At 37.2% G+C, this 16,588-nt stretch overlaps 1 protein-coding gene across 3 annotated transcripts in view; it reads left to right on the forward strand.

The window, feature by feature from the left end:
- The first annotated feature begins 7,083 nt into the window (after window positions 1-7,083).
- The window catches only part of WDR33 (WD repeat domain 33), a 96,374-nt gene continuing 86,869 nt past the window's right edge, over window positions 7,084-16,588 (forward strand). For 2 of the 3 annotated variants that reach the window (XM_074301710.1, XM_074301712.1), the window contains exon 1: window positions 7,084-7,274. The gene's annotated coding sequence lies outside the window, so the exon portion shown is untranslated. The remainder of the gene's footprint in view (window positions 7,275-16,588) is intronic. The other variant, XM_074301713.1, reaches the window with a different exon arrangement.

A 16,588-nucleotide genomic window follows, 5' to 3' on the forward strand; every position in this document is an offset into this window, starting at 1 on the left:
AACCTTCATATACCATAATTTACCCAACCATTCTCCAATTGATGGACATCCATTCATCTTCCAGCTTCTAGCCACTATGAAAAGGGCTGCCACAAACATTTTGGCACATACAGGTCTCTTTCCTCTCTTTAGTATTTCTTTGGGATATAAGCCCAATAACAGCAATGCTGGGTCAAAGGGTATGCACAGTTTGATAACTTTTTGGGCATAGTTCCAAATTGCTCTCCAGAATGGCTGGATTCTTTCACAACTCCACCAACAATGTATCAGTGTCCCAGTTTTCCCACATCCCCTCCAACATTCATCATTATTTGTTCCTGTCATCTTAGCCAATCTGACAGGTGTGTAATAATATTTCAGAGTTGTCTTAATTTGCATTTCTCTGATCAATAGTGATTTGGAACACTTTCATATGAGTGGAAATAGTTTTAATTTCATCATCTGAAAATTGTCTGTTCATATCCTTGGACCATTTATCAACTGGAGAATGGCTTGATTTCTTATAAATTAAAGTCAATTCTCTGTATATTTTGGAAATGAGGCCTTTATCAGAACCTTTAACTATAAAAATGTTTTCCCAATTTGTTACTTCCCTTCTAATCTTGTTTGCATTAGTTTTGTTTGTGCAGAAACTTTTTAATTTGGTGTAATCAAAATTTTCTATTTTCTCTAGTTCTCCCTTGGACACAAACTCCTTCCTCTTTCACAAGTCTGAGAGGTAAACCATCCCATGTTGCTCCAGTTTATTTATGATTTCGTTCTTTATGCCTAAATCTTGGACCCATTTTGATCTAATCTTAGTATGTGGTATTAAATGTGGGTCCATGCCTAGTTTCTGCAGTTTTCCCAGCAGTTTTTGTCAAATAATGAATTCTTATCCCAAAATTTGGGATCTTTGGGTTTGTCAAACACTAGATTGCTATTTTTATTCACTATCTTGCCCTGTGAACCTAACCTATGCCACTGATCAACTAGTCTATTTCTTAGCCAATAGCAAATGGTTTTGGTGACTGTTGCTTTATATTATAGTTCTAGATCAGGTACAGCTAGACCACCTTCACTTAATTTTTTTTTCATTACTTCCCTTGAAATTCTCGACCTTTTGTTGTTCCATATGAATTGTTATTTTTTCTAGGTTATTTAAATAGTTTCTTGGAAGTCTGATTGGTATAGCACTAAATAAATAGATTAGTTTAGGGAGTATTGTCATCTTTATTTTATTTGCTCGGCCTATCCAAGAGCACTGAATGTCTTTCCAATTATTTAAATCTGACTTTATTTTTGTGGCAAGTGTTTTGTAATTTTGCTCATATAATTCCTGACTCTCCTTTGGTAGATATATTCCCAAATATTTTATACTATTGACCGTTATTTTGAATGGAATTTCTCTTTGTATCTCTTGCTGTTGGATTGTGTTGGTAATGTATAAAAATGCTGAGGATTTATGTGAGTCCTAGTGGATTCTGCTTCTATAAGAACTTCTGTTGGTTTAGAATGTAGACTCTCCACTGGTCTAGGATTCCTGTCTTGGTCATTCCTGTGCAGACTGGGCTAGATTCTGGAAATTAGATCATGCTGCAGCTTGAGCACCTGAGCTTTACTTCTTTTCCTGCTTTCTTAACTGTTTTCTTTCAATGTCTATATTTGGGGGACATCACTTCTTATAGAGATCCCCCTTTTCATTTTATCCGAGATCTGTAAACTAGATCTGGATAGTGGGAACCACCATTTGTTCCCATTGCAAGGGCCCCTCTTTTTTTGCACTGGTACATAGCTTGTTTTTTGATACTGCAGTGCTCCTCTTGGCCTCCTGCCCCAGATCTAGCAAGTAGCTAGATAGTGCATGAAGTGATAGGCCTGGAGTCAAGAAAACCTTACATATTGCTTTAGATACTTACTAGATGTGATACCTGACAAGTCACTTAACTTCTATTTGCCTCAGTTTTCTTTAATTTGCTTTAAAATTTTTTGAGTTCTAGGTTCTCTCCTTTATCTCCATCTACAATTAAGAAACCGCCTGTGAAGTTATCCAAACCATTTCTGTACAAGTTATGGAAAAAAAAAAAAGCAATATAGCTCTTCCACCCTAATGAAAATAATAACTTCAAGGAAAATTAAGTTTAAAAAACTTAGAGAGAATGCTTCAATCTATATTCATACATAATTAGTTCTTTCTCTGGGTATGATAGAATTTTTCATTATAAGTCCTTCAGAGTTAGTCACAGATGATTATACTACTGAGAATAGCAAAGTCAAATGCAGGTGGTCATTCCAGAACATTGCTATTGCTTTGTATTCAGTACATTTCACTTTTTTTTTTTTTTTTTGAGTTCATGGAAGACTTTCCAGGTTGTGTGTGTGTGTGTGTGTGTGTGTGTGTGTGTGTGTGTTTCTGTTGAGAACATCCTGTAATGTTCTGTTTTCTCCAGAAACTGCCCATCAATCGCTGGGAGATCTGCTGTCTCAACTCAATCCCAGACTCGACCCTTCTTCCAGAGTGCTATTCCGACTCTGTCCTAAAGTAGACTACTCCAGGCTCAATGTTGTCTTCTTTTATCCTCCCAGAGAATGGGCCTGTGAGAACTCAGGGGCTTGTGGGAAAATTACTTCAACCAATGAACTTGCTCCTTTTAAAGGTTGTCTAAACTCCTTTTCATATATAAACTACTCCTCAGAAGTTCAAAGGGGTAAACTCCCCTTAAAGGATGGAACCAAAGGTGTGAACTAGAGAATTGTTAAGTACCGACTTAGCACTTAGAACCTAACAACATCCTGCTCACCATTTCCCACAAAACAATAATATTCTATCATAAACACACCTAGTATATTTTTTAGACATGTTTGGAGCACTCCTTCTTATTCCTCCATCTTAGTTCCTTCTCTGATTAATTTTTCTAAGAAGGTAAAACTACTAAACTGAAGGCAAGTCATCTACATTTTTAAACATTAATATCCTCATCTGAAAAATGGGGATGACTGCAAGTAACTAATAAAAATCAAGTGAGCCAATTATGTATATGAAGAACTTTTGGAAAAATATAAATTTAGATGGCTGTTCTTCTTCCACTCAATCCAAATATACTATTTAACGTATAGCCTCAGGGAAAATGCATCTTATGTTCTCTGCAAGAGTCTTTCTCAAGAAGATAATTAACACCTTGAATCTGAGGAACATTGAGGACGACATGGCTTGAGAAATTTAGTGATAAGTGATGCTCTTTTAATTATTATTTAGGCCTTGAATTTACTAAATAGAGAAAAAGGAAATAGGAAGATTCTCTAAGGCATTGCCAGTGGGTTGTAAATATCAATAAAAGCATGTGTCTTGTCTTAAATTAAAGATGTTTTTAACACTTTAATTCAAATATAAGGATAAAGGGAGAGAAAGATGAGTGGGCCTTACATGTGTAATCAAGCTTTATGTGTGGCAATGACTGCCCCTAAGTGTCTTGAAGGGAAGCAAGACAGACAGCTCTTGTGTCTTCTTCTATCTTCTAGAGAAAGAATTGGGCGGTGGGGGCAGGAGGGCATTCTACTTTCTTCAGAGAGAGGGAGAGGGTTCCAAGTTAGAAGTATATTTATCGGCTCCTTTGAATATTGTTTATCTGGGGACATGATTTTTCCATCTAACTTTTCATTGCTTTGTCATTTTGGGAGGGAAGGAGTTATTCCAAACTTTATATGGAAAGCTTGATCCTTTTCCCACCTAATAGCTGGTTCACAAGGAATACAAATATAAATACAAATGGCATAGAAGCTCATTTATCCAAATCATAGCAAAATAGAAATTAAATAAGGTATTCCTAGGTGATTTTAAATCTTACAATACAGAAGGAAAGGAGCTAATTCTTTGGAAGAGAGATAACTCAGCTCAATCAACAGAGTCCTGAATCTCACCCTAAGGGAAAACTTGACCTAGTCTTTAATGTAGTAAGCTTGGAGTGGAGATGTGGATGAAGCCTGCCAGCTCTTCTCAGGCTGCTCCAGACTTGTTTACTTCATCAATCTGAAGTGAGGTTGGCCTCTTTCATCTTCTCTCTAGATGCTGGAAACCCACTGTCATCCCAAGAAGACTCTAGCTGGAAATCCTCAAAGTGAAAACTCAAAGGGGACTAGAAGAAAAGGGCAGTTCTCACCTTTCAAAGAAAGTCCCAAACAAATGGTTTAGGAACAGTAGTTATACAAATGTCCACCTAATTTAAATGGTCTGTTGTAACTTGTTTAGCTGGGAGGGAACGTGATCTTATAATAAAAATATATGGCACCTGATCCAAACTCTCTTAACAGAATCATATAGTCATTGAACTGGAAGAAATCATTTGGTCCGATTCCCTTATTTTTACAGATAAAGAAAATGAGTCCCAGAGTGATTTAGTGACTTGTTCAAGTTAATTCAGCAAGTTAATGGCATAGGAAAGATTATAACTGTTCTTTGTAGTGAATTCCTCTGTGAGTATGGATAAATTTAACTCTGAGTGGAATTTCCTTAGAGCAGAGCTCTTAACCTTTTTTTATGTGTTATGGACTCTCCCTGCCTCTTGATGAAAGCATACGGGAAGCTGAAGGACTCCTCTGAATGTTTTTACATGCTTAAAATATGTTGGTTTACAAAGGAAACCAATTATGTTGAATTATAGCATATAGACAGGAAATCTTTAATTATATATAATCCAGAGGTTGGTCTAATAATTACAATAATTTTGAAGAAGTGATGAGAGTAAATTAATTTTGAGATAGCTGTGTAGCTATAATGTGATTTTGGAAATATCTGTGATTTTCTGTAAGAATATAAGCCATTCTCCAATTGATGAATGGTCAAAAGATTAGAATAAACAACTTTTAGACAAAGAAATTAAAACCTCTTTTAGTCATATGAAAAAATTCTGTAAAGCACTATTGATCAGAGAAATGAAAATTAAGACAACTCTGAGGTACCACCATAGACTTCTCAGATTGGCTAAGATGACAGGAAAAGATAATGACAAAAATTGGAGGGGATGTGGAAAAACTAGGACACTAATACATTGTTAGCAGGGTTGTGAACTTCTCCAACCATTCTGGAGAGCAATTTGGAACTCAGGATAATTGAACCGTGCTTATCTTTTGATCCAGCATTGTCTCTACTGAGCCTGTATCCCAAAGAGATCATGAAAAAGGGAAAAGGACCCACATATACAAAAACTGTTTGTGGCAGCCCTTTTTGTAGTAGCAAGGAACTGGAAACTGAATGGATGCTCATCAGTTGGAGAATGGCTGAATAAGTTATGGTATATGAATGTTATGGAATATTATTGTTTATAAGAAATGTCAGCAGGATGATTTCAGAGAGGTCTGGAAAGACATGAACTGATGCTAAGTGAAGTGAGTAGAATCAAGAGACTATTGTATACCACAATAACAAAATTATGTGATAATTAACTATGATGGACGTGGCTCTTTTCAACAATGAGGTGATTTAGGCCAATTCCAATAGACCTGTGATGGAGAGAGCCGTCTGCATCTGGAAAAAGGACTGAATGTGAATCATAATATAATATTTTCATCTTTTTTGTTGTTGTTTGCTTTTTGTTTTCTTTCTCATTTTCCCCCCTTTTTGATCTGATTTTTCTTGTGCAGAATAATTGTGAAAATATGTATAGAAGAACTTTATAAGTTTAACATATACTAGATTACTTTCTGTCTAGGGGAAGGAGGGAAAAATTTGGAATACAAGGTTTTGCAAGGGTGAATGGTGAAAACTTTATTTATATATTCTTTGAAAATAAAAATCTATTTTTTTTTTTCAAAAAAATTTTTTTGAAAAAAAAAATCTGATTTCTGTTGGTGATCATCACATGTGATGTTTGGAGTGCTGTGATTTGTTGCCTACATTCATAATCAAAAGAAATACAAATGAAGTCTCAAACAAAAACAAAAGGAATGCAAAATTTCAATTAGCAGTTAGGGAACATAAAGATTCAGTTTTTTCCCTATTTATATTGAGACTCCTTGAGTTCTATCCCCTGGTTAAGAACTCCTATTGTAGAGGGTACACAGGTATTTGTATGTACCAGCTGGTTAGCATGCATGACATCAGAAGAAAAGCAGGGAGAAGGCATGGAAGGTAGCACAATGGTCTGGGTATCATGGCAATTTCTTGTAAATCATCTCTCCTGGATGACCTCAACTATCACCTTGACAACCATTGTACTCTTTATCAAAATAGGAAAAATTGGTACCTAAGGACAAAAGACCTAGGCCTTGTTAAGTGGTAAGTCACTAAGGTTTGTGAGGCTGTTATCTCATTGGTTAGGGCAGAGCGCTAACACAGGGCCACAACCACATCTTTCAGGCTTTTCTGTATGCCGTAATCCCGGACTACTTTTAGACACCATTACTGCTCACGAGAAAGGCCTGCAAGGCCTTATTGTTCAAGAGAGGTCCCTTCCTTAAGCCCATTCTGGTGGCCCCACAAACCTCACCTTTCTTTCATTCATCAGTAAGCATTAATTTGTCCCGGCAAAGAAATTTCAAGCAGTGAAGGACTAAAAGTCTAAAAATAGGTATAACCATAAAATCAAAAAAGTTAGAGGGTCAAGCCGCCTCCATGCTTTCGAGCGGATAAATTATGAACATATGACACGTGAAACAATGGAAGTTGTTATTCAAGTCATGGCCAACTTCTTTTTAAAGATAACACGGGCAGATCTTTCTCGGGTCTGTGGAAACAAGCATTGACAAGCCCGAGCTTCAAGAATGATATAATCCCGAGAAGCTGAATTTTGCTTAATGGGTTGTTTTAGGTGTACTTCAAACCCTTTTTGGCAGCAGAAAATATTCTGGAAAAGTGAGTAGGCACTTCCTGTGTTAGTAAACTGGGAAGATTCGCATTTCCGGGTTTTTAAAAAAGGTACGCACCATCTCTCGCTAAACTGTAACAAAGGCGAGTTAGAAACACCTCCGCAGATTTCCGAAAGCAGACGTTTCCTCACCTACGCGCATGCTCCGCTCAAGCCTCGACGCTCGCAGCGCCTCTGGTCAGTTGAGTCCCGCCCCCGCACCCTCTGACCCTGAAGCGCAGCAGATGCGTGATGACGCAAAGGCGTGCGCTTGGTTGCTCGGAGGGGAAGATGGCGGCCAGCTCAGGCCGGTGAGGCTGTAACTCCTGTGGTGGGGAGAGAGGGAGTGGAGGTGGCGGGAACGGGCCAGACAGCGGAGACCTCTAAGAGTGAACTAAGGCCGAAGACTCCACCCTTCACTTGGGCGGAGGGGAGCTCAGCCCTGAGACTAGACGGGTGAGTGCGGCGCCGGCCAGGGACGCGGGGCGGCGTGAGGCGGTGGCGGCTCCGTCTCCGCCATTTTCAGGCCCGGCCGTTGCGTGCTTCGGGTCTGGGGAGAGCAGCCGCCACCGCTGCATGCTGCCCCAGGGGTCGGGGAAAGGACGAGGGTGGAAGGAGACTGCGGAAACCACCGTTGTAGGGGACGCGGCCCCTGCAGCGGGCCGGGAGGAGGCCGGGGGCGTGGAGGGTCGGGCGGAGCGGGCCTTCGAGGACTGCAGGCGGGGGCTGGGAAGTCTCCCGGAAAACCCTGAAGTTTCGTGGGAGACCGGCGCTTCCACCGCGGTCCAGGTCGGGGGCGTTCGCCGGGAGCCTGGGGCATGGAAGGAAGCCTCGAGGACTCGTGCCGAGCTTCAGGAGTCTCCTGCTGCGGGGTCTGGGACCGGAAAACAACGTCTGTCATTATCCGATCTCTAGTCGCGAAGGCCCTTGTTTCCCTGCGACGAAGTCCGCTTTTAGCCGAGCGTGCTGCTTTTGGAAGAGAGTGTTCTTTTCTGCCCGTGGCCCCGGTTCTACACCGCAGTCCGTGTATCGGCAAACGCCCGGCCATAACGCCTCGTAGAGATACTAAATATTACTTTGGGCTTTGGAAGCTTTCTCGATCCGGGATAGAGCTGCTTCACTGGGGGTGGAGGGAAAGGAGGAGCCATCGTCCAGCCGGATCGGGAAAGCGTGTGGTACTGGGTCTGCACGTTTTGTAGTACTTGTGCAAATACTAACAAGCTGCTAGAGCCTCTGGAAAGAATTACAAAGATTACTTTTACCATTAAGTTGATTTGAGAAGCACTTAGCCCAGTGCCAGGCACCTACATAAATGCTTCCCTTCATCCTTAAGCCCTATTAGGATCCTCTTTATAAATAATGCATTAGTTGGGAACAGTCCTGCTCCTTACGCTCGTTTCTGTTTTTTTTTTTTTTTTTTTTTTTTTGCTGTCTTAGAGTCTGTTGCTTCAGGCATAATTTAAAAGGAATATTTAGTTGATTCTGTTTCTAAAAATGTCATTGTCAAATACTCCTTTCTCTATACAAGTCGCCCTTATAACAATTGTAATTAAACAAAACAAACTATAAAGTCATATATATTTCTTACCTGTCTCTTCATAATATACTCATAATAAATAGTTCTCACAACTTGAATGGGAAATAAAGGAAAGTATTTTCTAGAGCTGGCTGGCACCATAACTGCATTGAAAAATGTTAAAATATTGATGGAAATAGTCAGAGATGGCAGAAATATGCAATCTTTGTTGTGAGCTTCCTGATGGGGTAGAAATTCTGTCTTTTAAGTAGCTTTATTAGGGAGGGTAAAGACTGTCTTGGTTAGTCTGAGAGGGAAGGCACTAAGATAAAGGAATGGGAAAGCATATCATCCATTCTAATACTGAGATCTTATCAAATTTTAATTCTGCTATTTGAAATGGCAAAAAAAAATTTTTTCTCAATTATATTTCATTGCAGTGAGTCAGACCACCATTAATACCTTAGTGGTCAAGTTTCTAAAGTTTTGGTTTAAAATGTGGGGAAGAATTAAGTAATTGTTCCTCATTGACACAGCCCATCTCCTGGATAGAAGCTGTCTTAAATGTTACTGGGGTCTTAAGTTATACCAGTGGAAGAAAGGTTACTCTTATATTGATGGGTTTAGTACACTAGAAAGCCTCAGATTTATGTCTGAAGTACTGTTCAGTACTTCATGTTACTGAAGTATTTTCTAAATTTTATAATGGAGTGAGGGATTGACTAAAGGTAGGTTTTAGAGGATACTTTTTATGTATTATTTCAACCTGATATCTTAGTTAACAAATATTTGAATTCTTCTATGTACGTCCAATAAGTAACTTACAGTCTTGTTGGAAATACAAAGTTTACGTGTGTGAAACAATTAGAACAAAAGATAGTATGTAATAAAATCAGAGTTATATGGTAGTAGTAGTAATTGCAGTATTTTGCAAAAAGTTGTTGAGTTTTGTATAATTTCCAAGGAAGGTTTCATGGGAGAGGTGTGACTTAAATACAGTCTTTAAAGGTAGAAAGAATTTGAATCTTTAAAGAGGAGGAAGGGAAAATGGTTTGACATCATATGTCTAGGAGATAGGCTTTGTGTTGGAGTGTAATGGGGAAATGAAGTGTTAGGTTTATGCTTGATTTGATAGGGAGCTACTATATGATTAATTTCTGATTTCATAGGCTTGCATTATCCTTTCCCTTAGATTTATTTTCCCCATTCACCTTATTCCTCCTGTCTTCTTAGCTTTTGTTCTTGTACTAGTAAGAGGCATATTCTACCTTTCTTTTTTAGAAGTTCTATTGCCTGCATAAGACCTTTTTATTTCATTATTGTCCATCTTCCGTAGTAAAGGGATAATGTTAAGATGAGTGCTTTGTAGTGTTAAAAGTTGGTTTGAGAAAGAATGGCATAATGGAGAAAGTCAGACTATCAGTTAGACTTGGGTTCAAAGTTTGAATATTGACTGGGTGGCAGTGTCAGCATCCCAGCCAATTTTCTAAGACTACAAGTTTCCAGGAGAATTTCTTGGTATTGTATTGGTAGAGAGAATTGGTAGAGAGATTGCCTTTTTGGAAACTCCCCAAAACAGTGAAATCACAATTTGTAACAAGTGATCCCTCCCCTCCCAACCCTATAAGAAACAACTTTCAGGCATAAATCTAATTGTTAAAACTTGTGCCTAGGAATTTTCAATGTGGCAGTGAAAAGGTTTTAGAGATCTTTATTGATGATGGAATCATGTTACTAGTCTTAAGGATCTCTTAATATTTTAAGTCTGTGACTTTAGTGTTTCTTATTCTGCATATGTTTGTTTCCAAGAGTTAAAACTGATGCAACTAACACTGCTTTTTTATCTTTATTTTTAATGACATCTTCAAAATACTTGAATTTATTTCAGTATTTTAAAATTTCATATCCAACTAGAACTGTTTAACATCAGAGGGGTACTTTGTTGAATATATTGTATACTTATGTTTTAAGTCAGTGTAAGATAATGGGCTAGATCACATAAAGATTTGGAAGTCAAATTAGTAGGCATTTATTATGTGCCAGGTACTGTATAAGCACTGAGGGTACAAAGAAAAGTAAAAGATAGTCTCTTTTTTCAGGGAGCTTAGGGTATATAGAGGGAAACTTAACTGTATAGACAAGATATGGACAAGTTTAAACTATAGATAATCATCAGAGGAAAGGCAGCATTAAGGGGGATTTGGAAGATGATTTACAGAAGTTGGGATTTTAATTGAGACTTGAAGGAAAGCCAAGCTGAAGAGGCAATGAATTTCAGATATGGAAGGTGGAAATAGCTGATGAAAATGGCTGAAGTAGAAAACTGCAAAGGTAAGAGGAAGCCAGGTTATGAAGGACTTTACAAACCAAACAATATATTTATTGTTGATTCTAGAGTTGGTTGAATTTGGGGGGGAGGTGTGGAGTAAAGCTCCACATGTTCTTTAGACCCACGTTTGAGAGATGAGTGGAAAATGGTTTAGAGTGGGGAAAGACTTAAGGCATGGAGAACAATCTAGTTTATCACACTAACTTAAGTTTGAGGTCATATGTGCTCTGAGTATCAGGATATTGGCCAGTTTATCACAGGAAGGGTGACAGATGAATATTACACAGGTAGGAGAACCAGGAGAAAATAGTGTCATGGAAAATAGAAAAAGAGACTGTACAATGAGAAGAGGGATCGATCAACTGTCAAAGGCTGCAGGACAGTCTCGAAGAATAAGGATTGAAAAAGGGCGATTAGGCAATTAAGAAATTACTGATAATTTTGGAGAGAACAGTTTCAGTTGAATGATGAGGTAAAAGCCTTATTAAAAAAATCTACTCTGAGGTAGATTATAAGGAAAGGAAGTGATTGTAGGTAGCTTTTTGGCATGGAAAAAGTTAGCCAGAAAAGAGAGGAGATAGAAGATGATCGCCAACAGGGATGAAGAGGCTGAGTTTTTTGAGAATAAGTGGAGACATGGTCATGTTTGTAGACAGTAAGGAAACAACCTAAAAAGAGGAAGAAGTTGAAGATGAGAGAATGGCAATGAGACAGGGAGAAATCTGTTGGAAAAAAATGGAATGGAATGGGATTATTTGTGTGTAATGGGGTTAGCTTTGGCATGGAGAAAGACAACTCTTGTATGACACAGGTAAGGGAAGAGAAAATGGCAGAAGGTATTTTAATGATGAGAATGATGAGAAGGCAAGGGAAAAAAGGGAGCCCATAGTGAATGGTCTTAATTTTTTCTGTAAAATAGGATGCAGGGTTCTCTCCTGAGAGGGATGGTGTATGGCCAGTCTTGGAGAAAGTTTGAGGAATGACCAAAGGTTTGAAAATCACTTTTATAAATAGGTTAATGAATCAAGTATCATGTAAAAGATTTGTCTTGTTCTTGTGGGAGCCTTGTTGATGAGATAAAGTAACAGATTTGTTTGGACCAGCCAGGTTGAACATTGGAGTCAGAAAGACTTAAGTTTAAAGCTGATCTTAGATATTTATTAGCTGTGTGACCCTACGCAAGTCTCTTTATTTCTCTTTGACTTAATCTCCACAAAGAGAGAAGAAAATGCATAGCAAATTGATCCTGTATCTTAATCAAGAAAACTCTAGAGAGCATTGATATGATGTGGTCCACAGGGTCACAGGATACAACAGCCTGAAAAAGGATAGTTTTGTAGTGGACCCAGTCAGCTTTTTTTTTTTTTTTTCCCCCCAGCTTCATTTAGCAGTATTTGTATAAGGGTGGAGGCAGGGTATATTGAGAGTAATGTAATAGAGACTTGGTAGAATATTTTACATAGAATGCTAATCTCAGAACTCTAAAGTTCAAAGTTTATAGGACTTTTTAGAAAAAAAGGCTTAATTTGATCATAGACTTCTTTTCTACACTGCTTACCTGTGCACCTAGGAAAACTATTGGATTCTAGTTGGATAGAAATAAAAAGTGATGATTATGGATATCAGTAGTGTCAAACTATAATAGAAATCAGGGCCACTAAACTATACTCAAAGATTTGTTGCAGGCTACATTGTGACTTAGTTTTGAAAATGTAAATCTGTTGTGTATTTTTATTCCCAGTTACATTTTAAATCTGAGTTTGGTGTTTGGTACCTGATATACGTAGTTTTTATATAGACTTAATTGTTATTTGAAGAAGTAGGAAATTGAGGGTAGGATAGAATTAGCCATAAGTAAAACTGAATACTTAAACAATTTTTTTAAATTATTATTTTAATAATAACTTTTTATTTACAAAACTTATGCATGGGTAATTTTTCAACATAGATCCATACAAAGCCTTCTGTTAAAAATGATCCCCTCCTTCCCTCCACACTGTCCTCTAGATGGCAGGTAGTCCAATACATGTTAAATATGTTAAAATATATGTTAAATCCAATATGTATACATATTTATATAATTATTTTGTTGCAAGAAGGAAAAAAAAAACTGAGAAAGAAAACAAAATGCCTGCAAACAGCAACAGAAGGAGTGAGAATGTTATGTTGCAGTCCTCATTCAGCTCCCATGGTCCTCTCTTTGGGTGTAGATGTCTCTCTTCATCACTGAACAGTTGGAAATGGTTTGAATCATCTCATTGTTGAAGAGAGCCCTCTCTATCAGAGTTGATCATCTTATACTCTTGTTGTTGCAGTGTATGATTTCCTAGTTCTATTCATTCTGCTCATTTCAATTAGCATCAATTGATATAAGTCTCTCCAGGCCTCTCTGAAATCATCCTACTGGTCATTTCTTACAGAACAATAATATTCCATAACATTCATATACCATAATTTATTCAGCCATCTTCCAATTGATGGGTATCCATTCAGTTTTCAGTTTCTAGCCATTACAAAAAGGGCTGCCACAAACATTTTTGCACGGATGGGTCCCTTTCCCTCCTTTAAGATCTCTTTGGTATATAGATCCAGTAGAAACACTACAAGGTAAAAGGGTATAACCAGTTTGATAGCTTTTTGAGCATAGTTCCAGATTGTTCTCCAGAATGGTTGGATCTGTTCACAATTCCACCAACCAATGTATCGTTGTTCCAAAAGCTGGATACCTAAAAAACCAAAAATTTCAGCTCAAATTATTTTCCACCCTGTCACTACTTATTGAGAAGGAAATTTTAAATAAATTTTGAAGATGTTTTTTCTGATCATGTTACAAAAAAGCATATGACCTTAAAGTTCATTTCTGGACCAATTTCAAAATTATTTAAATAAGAACTTTGAAAAATTTATGGTGGTTTTTTTTTTTTTTTTGGGGGGGTTTCCTTTCCACATCTCTTAATTGTGAGGGAAGACCTTAGACTTAGTGCTCTATGATTACTTTCTTTTCTATAATCTATGATCATAATCTTATTTCTTAGTATTTTTTCTTGTATTCCATCCCAGTCAGACTGGTCTGCCAGTTGTACCCCTCTAGTATGCCCCTGTACAAGTGCTTCCTGTATCTGGCTTATTGTACCTTCCTTCAAAAGATAGTTCAAGTATCACAGGCCTTTCCTAATTCTTTCTCCCTCTCCAATTATCATTGGTTACTTAGATGTGAAATTTTTCATGTGAAATTTTGTATGTTTGTGTTACTAGGATAATAGCTCTTCAAAGGACAAGGACTGAAGTGTTTTTTTTTTCTTTTTTGTTCTTGATTTTTGGTATCCCTAGAACCTTTCACAGTGCCTTGCCTTGAGTTGTGAAATGCTTTATATTTAGACCTAGTTGCTTTTTTCTCCCCTTAGTTTCAGTATTGGTTTTGAACCTCAATAGTTTCATTCATCCTATTGAAAAACAACCCCTTTTTTGAACTTTTAAATACTTAGTTTTAAATTATATAACAATTTCAGATTATGTGATAGTTTAATACAAGCGATTAGTTCATACTTGAAGTTGTGCTGAAATGCAAACTTTTTGGAAATGTTACTAAATTTTAAATAGTATGGCAGAGAATATTCTATTGAATTGTTTTTCCTGCAGGATCTCAGTTTAGTATGGAGGTGACCTGGATTGCCAAAGTTTTGTAAGTTTTGGTTAGACCATAAAGCTTTGGAATATAGATCCTGATAGATTATATGTCCATTATCTAAATGCCTTCTAAAGGTTAGCTACTGATGAATTTTTAGGTTTCAGCAACAAATGTTGGGGAAATATCCATGAAATATATGAAATTTGAAAAAAAGGATATTGTGCATTTAGTTCTTATGTAAACTTACCTTTTCTACAGAAATCATAATGAGGATAAGAGATATGGACAGACACACATACATGTGTGTATGTATGTGTAAATATGTGTACATACATATACAATTGAAGGATTTTTGAAAATAAAAGGAAATTGTATAGTTATAAAATTGCCTAGTAGATGGATGAGTACAGTATTCAGTTTTGCCAGAAAATGGTTAAGAACGTTACTGGATTCTTGATGGACTAATTAAATAAGCCATAATTTAAAAAAAAAAATTGCAGTGAATATTTACTTAAAAAAAATAAACCAACTTAAGATACAGATTTTAAAATAACTTTGATTTCTGTTGCGTTTGTGTATTTTTCATTACTGAAGAGTGAAAAGTTTAATCTATTATCATAAATGTTAATATGAACTCTTCTCCACCAGCTGGTTGGGAAGATTGACTTTATTATTTAAGAAGCCAAAAGCTTTCATTATGTAAGAAGTTGTTTCACATGCCTATTCTATAGATTCAATCCATTTCCAAAAGAGTAAATTTAACTACTATTTTGGAAGGTATGAGGTACATGAAGAAAGTAGTTTTTAAAAAAAGCGCTCTATCAGATGTATTGTTATGTCACAGTTCTCTTTTATTGTCCTGCCTCAGTTTCCCTAGTTATCCTGACCCAGACCTGCCTTAGTTTCCCTAAGTGTTCTGATTCAGTTTATAATTGTCCTGTGAAACCACCCCTCCCTCTTAATCAGAATATTTGATAAGGATAAAAGGATAAGGATATGTTTTAGAATACCAGAACGCCTCTCTCCATCCCAAGCTACTGGAATGTCAGATACCATCTTATCAAGATGTCTCTCCTCATCTTTGGGGTGTCTCCCCCTGTTATGTCATCCCTCTCTCCAGAGGCTCACCCTACCCTATTAGAGTCCCGTCCCCCCTCTTAGCACCCTGACTCTGCCCCTTCCTCAGGCTATCCCTGAGTCTGAACCATGTGTATATATGTCATTGAGAACTTGCATTGTTTGCTGGATTCTTGGAGCTCTGGGACCAAACCATGGCTCCATTTGGTCCCAGTAAATCTCTCCCTTTTAAATTAATCATTAAATACTCTTTCATCTCTATCTTGCCTCAGTTTCTCCAGCATTATAGTATTTAGATTTTTAAAATTTAGATTTCTTATTCAATAAGTGTTTTGGTTAAATGTTAGCCAACTTAAACTAGTACAGATTGTTATATTAGTAGAATTATAAATACTAAATGTACATCCAGCCATTCTGGAGAGCAATTTGGAACTATGCTCAAAAAGTTATCAAATTGTGCGTGACCTTTGACCCAGCAGTGTTATTATTGGGCTTATATCACAAAGAGATTTTAAAGAAGGGAAAGGGACCTGTATGTGCAAGAATATTTGTGGCAGCCCTCTTTGTAGTGGCCAGAAACTGGAAACTAAGTGGGTGCCCATCAATTGGAGAATGGGTGAATAAATTGTGGTATATGAATATTATGTAAGAAATGACCAACAGGATGATTTTAGAAAGGCCTGGAGACTTAACGTGAATTGATGCTGAATGAAATGAATAGGACCAAGAGATCATTATATACTTCAACAACAATACTATATGATGATCAATTCTGATGGATGTGGCCATCTTCAACAATGAGATGAACCAAATCAATTCCAATAGAGCAATTATGAACTGAACCAGCTACACCCATCGAAAGAACTCTGGGAGATGACTATGAACTACTACATTGAATTCCCAATACCTCTATTTTTGTCCGCCTGCATTTTTTATTTCCTTCACAGGCTAATTGTACACTATTTCAAAGTCCGATTCTTTTTTGTACAGCAAAACAACTGTTTGGACATGTATACATATATTTTATTTTATATTTATTTATTTATTTTTTCTTTTCTGAGTCTGGGGTTAAGTGACTTCCCCAGGGTCACACAGCTAAGAAGTGTTAAGTGTCTGAAACCAGATTTGAACTGGGGTCCTCCTGAATTCAAGGCTGGTGCTCTATTCACTGCGCCACCTAGCTGCCCCTTATATATTGTATTTAATTTATATTTTAACAT

The sequence above is a fragment of the Sminthopsis crassicaudata genome, chromosome 3 (genome assembly GCF_048593235.1).
Source record: "Sminthopsis crassicaudata isolate SCR6 chromosome 3, ASM4859323v1, whole genome shotgun sequence".
NCBI classification, from domain to species: domain Eukaryota; kingdom Metazoa; phylum Chordata; class Mammalia; order Dasyuromorphia; family Dasyuridae; genus Sminthopsis; species Sminthopsis crassicaudata.